This window comes from Chaetodon trifascialis, chromosome 4 (assembly GCF_039877785.1).
Source record: "Chaetodon trifascialis isolate fChaTrf1 chromosome 4, fChaTrf1.hap1, whole genome shotgun sequence".
In the NCBI taxonomy this organism is placed as follows: domain Eukaryota; kingdom Metazoa; phylum Chordata; class Actinopteri; order Chaetodontiformes; family Chaetodontidae; genus Chaetodon; species Chaetodon trifascialis.
In genome coordinates, this window is record NC_092059.1 from 6,404,012 (window position 1) to 6,413,864 (window position 9,853).

The window sequence follows — 9,853 nt, forward strand, 5'->3', positions numbered from 1 at the left end:
AGAGACCTGATAAGGACATAAAGCCAAATCAAAGACGGTCTCACAGTATTAAGCTGTATTGTAAACTTGTGAATGGTGTTCTGCTATCTGCTCAGTGAGATCAGCTGAAGTAACAGCCCAGCTCTCAGACTGAGAATAGAGGGCCATTAGCCACAACACAGACAGATGGAGCAGAGGATGGAGGTCTCGGAGATGTGCTGGCACGGAGCTTCACCAGCCTTTCTATTATCGGAGGCATTACTACGTTCCCCTATGAGAGCACCGCTAAGACGGAAACAATCGCAAAACAAACCCGGAAGATTCAGTACGATTTAAGTTTTCAGGAGGCATTTCAGATCACCTCCACTATTTGTTCTGAACTTGGTTAACATCTGTGTTTTTGGCGGCATTTCTGGAGAGTGCTGACTTCATGTGTTACAGAAGTGAAACAGTAACTGCAAACTTAGAAGGTAATTTCTCTGATATGAATCTTTAATCATCCCTCCGGGTAAACTGGGTCATTGCATCAGCAATTATTAGGAAACAGCAAAGGAAGAAAAGAGGGGAAATGACAATAGAGCAGCTTGGGGTTAAACAGTTACAATATGACCAAACGTATATGAAGTAAAAACTACACGAGGAGTTAGCACTCATAGTAGAACTGCAACAATTACTCGCTTACTCGATTACTTGTCAACTAAAATTAATCGCCAACTGTTTTGATAATCCACTCATCTTTTTAGGCGTTTTTTTATTTAAGAAAACAAAATGTTAAAATTCTCTAATTTCAGCTTCTCAAATGTGAGTATTTTCTGATTTCTTAGGTCCTCTATGACACTAAACTAAATAATTTTTTTGTTGTGGCCGAAACAAGACATTTAAGGACACAGCTTTGGGCTTTGGTAAAAAGTGATCAACATTTTTCATCATTTTCTGACATTTTATGGACCAAAAAACAGATCAGTTAACAGAGAAAATGACAGACAGATTAATCTATAATGGAAATAATCACTAGCTGGAGCTCTAAAAAGTAGAAAAATAACCGATTTTGGGTTTACTGTTAACTAAATCTGATTAAGTAATTAATAATTTTTCGAAATCGTGTTAGATTTCTCACATATGATGTCTAATTATGTTTGATATCTTTCTGCACTTTATTTAAAGTATGTCTACTTTAGATTTACTGAAGCAATTTAAATATGTCTTAAATATAAATATGACAGATGAATGGCTCTGCACCGAGCAGCCTGCATCGCTGCTTTCATTTGATGGGTTTCCTATAATACTCCACATAGTGTCCACGAGTGTTATGTGTAATATCCACAGAGAGAAGTGCCAGTGAGGATCTGTTGTGGCAGTAAGCTTTAGATGGGATTTTGACAGCCTCTTTTCAACCCAAGCATGAAGAACTACAATTACCACCGTGCGGTCGTATGTTTCCACCAAGCAGTCAAGCTGCAGTTTACATCCATGTCTGTCCATGTCTGTCCACACTCATATATATGTGGTGAAGACTTTAAAGGAATTCAATAAAAAGTACTATGTGTAGTTTTTGGCAAAATGAAAGTTATCACTATATCGATATGTGTGATTCCAGCCAATAAATTCCAGTGAGAAACACACTGTCTTCACTTAGAGACTGTTTTCACAGAGGACTGACAGTCACCTGAAGCTCAATATCAGCAAAACCAATGAGCTTGTGGTGGACGACTGCTGTATGACAACAAACTGAGTCAAATTGTGTGTATGCATTCACACACTTGGCCAACAAAGCTGATTGTGATAGAACAGACAGTTGTAGCCATGACTGTAAACAGTTCCTGGACTGCGGATGTTGCTGTAAGAAGCTACACATTATAAAACGCATACATGTCACACACAGGCAGCCTATACAATCACCCCAGTGCACCCGCTACATCCTCTGTCCTTGCTCTTTTGCTAATTGGTGGGACAAAAATCAACCAAAACTCTCAGCATCAACACGAACACGTGCAAGCATCGAGACCCCAGCAGGAGGCACCTTTACTGTAAGCCAGTTTATGAGTTTCTGAACTGTTCTGCTCTCCTCAGCTGAAATTTGCTTGATTAGCAACACAATGTCCACAAGTGGACAAAGGTAGTGCAAAACCAAATCCTGAAGACGCCCTTCTAATGAGGTGTATTAATACCCCCAATGTCACACGTTTTTCCCTTGTACTCCTTGAACTATTCCCTATCTATACCTATCTTCTACATTTGTAGTACTCTATTGGATAGTCCAAACCAAACAATAGCTCCTACCTTACCTACATACACCCTGACCTCCAACCCTCTAACTGAGGACACTTTGACCTAATTCCTTATTAAAATGTGAACTCGAGCAATCCTCCCTGAATTGGTCCTGTCTATGTCTGCACACTTTATCTATAAGACCGTAACTGGAACAGGGAGAGACTTCCTATCTGCTGTCTGCTAGAATGGCCTCTAAATATTATGTTAATGTGTCTCCGTCTGAGGTCTCTGTGTTGTCCAACCTTGAGAGCTTTGGGCTCCTAACTGTACAGAAGGCCTGTGATAGAAAATTCCTTCACACATGCTCTGTTGGCACTGTAACCTCAGTCATTTGGCTTAGAGGAAGTGGTCAGCTAGCTTTTAGACCAGTGGTTCTCAACCAGTGTGCCGTTAAGCAAGATCAATGTGGCACAACAAATTCATTTTTTATATACCTAATGCGTCCTCCATCCACTTTCTCAGGTCCATTTTGTCAGGAGGATATAGAGAATAATTATTCAGCTGCAATATTAAATGTCAGGATGGGCATAACGAGCTGCCGCACAGTCTTATGAATGGCTCAATCCACTTTGTGATACAAAGAAGAAGAATAAGAAAAGAGTATAAACTGGAAACAGACAGTGTGAAAATGATTTGGAGGGTCTGGAGATGTCAACAGCCCTCAACCTGAGAGTGTGATCTGCTTTGGAAAGGTACGTCAGCTAACTTCACTGATGCCAATCGATGCAAACAGTGCTGCCAAGTAAGATGAAGAGTCTCATGAAAAACAAAGTATCCTCTCCACAGATAACGCTGGCTGCACAGTAGATTCAGGAAATTCCCTCTCCCTCCCTGAAGTGGTGACGTTAATGAGACAGCTACGCTAACAGCGATTTTTCACTTTCTCCAGTCCACTAATTCTGTCCTGATACAGCCACACAAAGCATCAGATAGTATTTTTGCAAATTAAAAGTTCAATTCTACCAAAAAGCCATGAAAAGATCGGGGTTGCTGATTGCACAGTCTATTTCATATCACCAGAGCGTTATCTCCCTCTCTATCTCCCTCTCTTCCTCCCCCTCCTCACTTATTTGGATGTTTGTTGCCCAGGTCCACCCCCCCTCCAGTCTGTAAATTCTGGATTATGATTATTACAGGTGCTGGTGATATGAACACGCCACTTGTTTAATCCAGATAAGAGATAATTACAAATGCCGTGCAATATCTGGACTTGTTAATAAAATGCCTTTACTTCCACACAGAGGTGCTGCTTGTGCTATTGCTGACATTGCACTGATCTCTCATCTGTTTCTGCCAACTCTGACTGCATCAGTGAGGCATCACTTTCTTACTGCATCAGTCACAGACCTTGATATTATCCCCAGATCATAACGTACATTGGTTTATCATTATCACGGTAATTATTTCAACAATAATGTAAAGCACATTTGTCTTGCAAGCAGGGCAAGAAATCCACCGGCAGCCATGACACCTCTGTCTGGCCTTCTGAAGATCACATGCCCATCAGCCACTGTGGCCCTCTTGCGCCTCTTTCTGCCTGCTGTTTTTATGTTTCAAATTGTGCCAAAACTTCTCTATTAAGATTAAATTGTACATTTTTTTTCTCAGCACTAAAACTGCTGAGACCACTTGTGTTAATTTCTGCCACCTCTGGCTGAATTTCATCAAGGATCTAATAATTGCGCTGTAAAATATGTTGTCAGCTTCATGATTTAATGGCCTGAAAAAAAGGCATATGCAAATAATGTAGTCATTAGCAGTACACAGTGAAACTGATCCTTGATATTTATAGATCAGTGGGGTTTTTTGACGTTTTGTTTACTGTGCCAGACATTTCACAGTCCAAAGCAGAGTCCTGCCCAGCTGCGACTGATGATGTTCCCACAGACACTCCAAGGAAATGAGGCTGTTTACTGACATATGGTACCAGTCCTGTAAATGGCTGGAACACTCAGTAAGGCAAGAGTCAAGTTTTTGCCATATGTGCTGTCACTATTTCCTCCCAAATGCATCTGATTCTGCATTTATCCCCATGTCTGGTTTCTGACACTGGAAAAAGGCTTGTGTAAAGATGCAGGCTTTCCAGTCCAAGTCCAACGAAAATACCATTTCCATGAATGCATGGAACAGATGAAAACCCCAGTTCCTCCATGCTCCATGCCATGAATAAGGACAGGCAAAGGAAAATAGAAAGGAACCTGTACTCTTACTAAATGCCATTCAGAACAGTTCGCAGAGAGGCCACAGAGAATCTGAGAGGTCACTAACAGAGTTATTTCTGAGCTATTTTGCAGGAAATAGCAAAACATGACCCTCAAATACAGAAATGCATGAATGCAAGTGGCAATGCAAAATTCAGGAGCAAGGTCATTCAAAATGAAAATCTTGATTGTTCGGCCAGGATGGCACGCAGCAGCATAATCAAGGCAGCGAAAGAAATTCAGGTCTTCAATGTACTCGCTGATGAAATGAAGGACCACAGCAAAGAGGAACAGCTATCTTTTCTTCTAAGATATTACCATGATGGAGCTGCTCATCAGAGTTTTTTAGACTTTCAACAAGCTGTTAAATTGGATGCAGCAGGCCTGACCAACACGATCATCTCTAGCCTTGAAACGTAGGACTACGACAGAGCGTCTGTAATGAGCGGCAAGCACTCAGGTGTCTCAGCCAGAATCAAGTATGCCTTTTATGTGCATTTCAGTGCACACTGTTTAAATTGTGTGCTTGTAGACACAATGGCAGAGGCTAATAGCTTTTTTTTTTTTTTTTTTTTTGCTGTTCATTAATGTCCAGCTCAAAGTGTATGTGCACCAGAAGTCGATAGAAGTTCAGTCAGAGACGCACAAAGGCCAGCCCAGGGAACTGAAGACAGTCAGCTTGATGTAACTTGATGGACAAGCTTCCTGCATTACTGCAAACTATACTTTATAATTCAGATCAGACAATTAGTGTTAATTTAGAGGAAGATAGAACCCAGAGTTTGCATGATGCATTTCTGTTTTGGTGGTTTGCTTCGAACATTTGCCTATTTAAAAGCCTAACTGCTGGAAACGAGCTCAAAGTCCTGTTGATTTCCCACTGCTAAACTGGCAATCGGCAAGTGTTTTTTCTCTTTAAGATTATGAAGTATATGTTGATTGCACATCGTAACGGAACAGAATTACACCATCAGCATTTAGACTGGTTCCCTATAAGTCGGGCTGACTGGATCGATATACTTGTTTATATCAAAATCAACGGACAGAAAATGGGTTATCATCATCTCTGTTGCAGTGTCTTTCGTTTTGTAAAAGCATAAAATAACCTACCAACCAAGCTCACTTTTCTCAACACATACTGCAGAATTTCTATCTACTTTCATGTCTCCATTAGAGTTAATGAACGAATAGACTGATACTTTTTCTCCTTATGTTTGCTTCTACTCCCCCCTCCACCAACCCCTGCTGTACTGTATTTATTTTGTGTGAAGCAATACTCAAACTACTGTGTGTTATCACACCATATAAAATTACAATTTCACTTTCCCTCTTCAGTGATCATGCTTCCATCTTTTCTCTCCTTTCCAAAGTGGTGTTGATTGTTTTCTTCACAGAAATTGGGCTATAAACGGTTCTGCAAAACAGGAGATCATCAACAGTTATGCGTCTGCATGTGGACTATTAATTTATGTTTTAGCCTATCATTTGTAGAATAATAAGGCATATAAAAAAATTCTGCATACTGTGCATGCGCACCCTTGGGCAACACCACTAGAAAAATCCTACATTATCAAAAGGAAATCTGGGATTGTTCTTATTGGCACAGACGAAGCAACAGTAAAAGGCTGTTTTTCGCAGCAGTAAGAGCACACCCATACTTCAATGCATTCTCATGCCATGTGATGTTGAAAACTTTCACCAATTATGTTCCAGTCTCCTGCAAGTCTGATTCAGAGCACATGTTTCATCTGCAAACCAAGGTCTAGGCCTCTTTGACTCTCTATTTTGGTAGAAAGAGGTGCAGCAGAATCTAGAAGGGTAGAAAGGGCTGAATTTAGGTAACTCTGTTGCTGTCGAGAAAGGAGCCAAGACTGCAGGCAATTGTTCACTGTGGTTTAACAGTTGAGGGGCCAATGTGGTGGGTAGTAAAAACACAGGTGCAAACATTAGAGGGCAGGCTAGCGCGACTTCAAACGTAATTTGGAAGTGATCCGACACTAGCGATGAAACAGAAGAAACATCCAGGGAAGACACCTCTGTCCAACGGGAGAGGAAGTCCAGGGTGTTACCACTGCTACGAGAAGGTTCACGTAAAAACTGAGTGAAACCAAAAGCATCAGTAAGTGCCAGAAAGGCTTTATTTAAGGGACTATTGAAGTAACCACTTAGATCAAATTGAGTAATAACATCTTAGATAAAATCACCAAATTCTTCTAAAAATTGGGCTCAGTCTATCGAGTACCACAACGTAATCCATGTACTTGGAGGAAGCAATTTATAGCTGATGGCAATAGTTTTAATACCAGAGCATCAATTTAATTAAAATGGTTTTCCAGTTTAGAGGTTAAGTTGAAAACATACTTAAATGATTGAAGCAACACCTCCACCTTTCTTAGTGGCCCGAGCAGCATGGGAGCAGGTGTAGTTCGGCGGCAAAGCTTCATTTAACGGTAAGAAGACATCTGAGTTTTCAGCCAGGTTTCACATAAACCAATCATGTCTAGATTATGCTCAAGAATCTAATTATTTATGAATAAGGCCTTGGTAGATGATGCTCTGATCTTGTTAGGGCTGCAGTTTTCAAAACTAGACAAACCCGTGTAGCTACTAACAGGCACGTCTTACTTGGAACAAGACACCTTTTGTTATTGTAAAAGGTTTTTGGAAGGATACAGTAGTCACTCTATTTTGTAAGAATTTGCCAGGTGCTTTTTGGGACGAGTCATCACTACCAGTGAGGGGGATGATAATTAGATTATTGTGATTCACATGTTTAGGGGAAGATAATTTATGACTAAAGCGGCAGGGGAGGGAAACAGTCTCAATGCTATTAACTGGGCTATCAATCTTATAGTCTGCTCATAGTTACTAAGCAAGTGGAGTTCAAATCTGCACTCTCTATAAACATAGCAGGCGCTCTATTCACCTGCAACCTGCCGAGTGCTTAGCATTGTCAAACTTGGTGGTGTGCAGCTACTTTGACAGCCATTCAGAGAGCAGCCTGTTTGATTTGAGCTTTCTGGGAGCACTGGCTCCATTCCCCCATGTTAATGTAATCACATTACCACCCAGGAAAGCTATTGTCATATGCTTCTGTCAAAAGAGTAATGGAAATGCTAGGAGGCTTTATATAAGAGGGAGAACGGGGTCTTGCATAAGAGCAGAGGAGTGTAAAAAACCCTATACAGGACCTAATTTCACGCAATCAACAAAGCCACTTTATGTCAAACCTTTGCTCTTTTAAAATCCTCCTTTAAAGGAGCTGCAGGCCTCCGAATCAAGACTTGGACAAGCCTCACAGAAGCTCACAATTTCATTTCACACTGAATGGAATTAACCAGTGGACCAACCTTACAAAGTGGCTTTAAAAGATTTTAGTTCCACCCCGAAACACTCGGCATGTCGCTGCTGTGAAATGTGAATGTGAGGATGTGTGTGTGTGTGTGTGTGTGTGAGTGTATGTGTGCATCAGAGAGAAATGTCTCAAAGAAATAGATTCATAAAGGTCATGACTGAAATGTCCTTTTACTTTAGAAAATTACCCAGTAACGCTCCACTGCAGGACCGGCCTTTAATATCAATATGTCCATTTCATCTGAAGCCGAGCGTTTCCTTCTCACCATCAGTGCTGAGAGAGAGCACTTCAGCACTGGGGACAAGCGAGCAAGGCGACAAATAACTATTTCACCTGCCTCTTTCTTTTCCACCTGTTTGCTTCTGTTTCTGAATCTTCTGTTCACCTGCTGTTTGAGATGGACTCGAGGGCTGAAGGCACGGATGCACTGCTGGCAGTTTTGACTTCATTTCTTTCGATTAACAAACTCGTTTCTCTGGTTTCACATATCAGCCTCTCTCTTTCTCATCCATCTCCTCTACCCCTATCATACATAGCGAAGCTAATAGATTAAGAGGACACAGGGAAGGAGGACAGAGAAGCCCAGATAACAGCAGGGGGGGAAAGAGGGAGTCAATCCTCTGTGTTTGCTGCTGTGTGGTTCTGGCTGTGGTCCAGCAGGGCCTGAGGACCCAATGTTGCAGCTCTGATGAGGAGAGCTCTGCAGCCTCGCTCTTCCCTCTCTGCTTCCCCTCTTTCGAACACTCCACTCCTCCAACCACTTCTCCAGTCCCCACAGTTTCCCCCTGCCTCCCCTCTCATTCGCCTATACTTGTTAGCTGTCCCCTCGCCCCCTCCCTGCCTGTACCCTGCCAATGTGATCCATGTGTTGTGCTCCAGTGGAGACTTGCTGAGGCAGCAGAAAGAGGGAATATTTACAGATCAGTCAGATGGGGTTGAGCTCTGCTCCTGCTGCACACTCACAGTTCCTCGTCAATCACTGCTACAACAGCTGCAACACACAGGCGGGGACGCCGCCTCACGCACATGCAGGCATCTTAGCCAATTTGTGTGGAAGCACACATGGACATGCATGTTCATGTACTATAGCATACGTACATACATACAACAGCAAACACACAGCTTAACATATGTACACAGTGCAGGCGACATGCTGCACGGTCAAGTTAGAGTTTAACTGCTGCTGTCACTTCAGCTCTGATGTACTACAGCTAACATTCAGCCAACACACTCTCAGGTGATTAGAGTCTCTGCTTGGATTTGATTCACGTATTGATCTGCAAATCTCAACAACATGTTAAAGTAAGAACTCTTATTTCCAACACAGTCGCAAGATGTTCAAAGACAGACATAAAACATGTAATCTAAAATTTAACAGACTGGACAACAACACGCTTTTCATCACCTTTCATTGAAGAATATAAAAATGTTTTCGACAAATGGCCCAATTTGTGAATGAGGCAGCGTTTTCGCATTGTCTTACACAAGCATCCAAAAAATTATTTCTCCGCAAAGAAAACACAGTCTGCACTGAGTAAAGTCATTCAGATCAAGAAGTATTTGACTAAATCTGACCAGCCGTTCGCTGCCAACTGTCACTTTTGAGTCGGCACTGAACATCTATTGAGCTTCAATAACCAGACCAGTCCACGCTCTGAGAGTCAGACTAAAGACCTGAACTTGCTCTCTGAACATCAGCCGTTGCATCTGTATGTTGCCTCTTGGGCAGACAAAGTCTTTCAGCTCGCTGTCTTTTTAACATTCACTCAGGAACAAACACAGGAGCAGGTCTGACTCTGGGTGCTGCTCACACCGGGGACCTCATCAGAGCAGCATATACTGTAAGTGCTGAATGAAGATGCAAGTCTCAAAACTCCGTTCGATTCAACTCAATTTTGCTTTCATCAGCTCAGTTCAAAGTCTGATTTTATCTCTGCACTTCTCGAGCCGACGCCGGTTCCGAGCTTCCTCTAACATGCACTGTACGCCGACGGCAGACTAAACCCACTGTTGCTTTTTACCCTCTTTCTTCCTCTTCTGCTGTTTT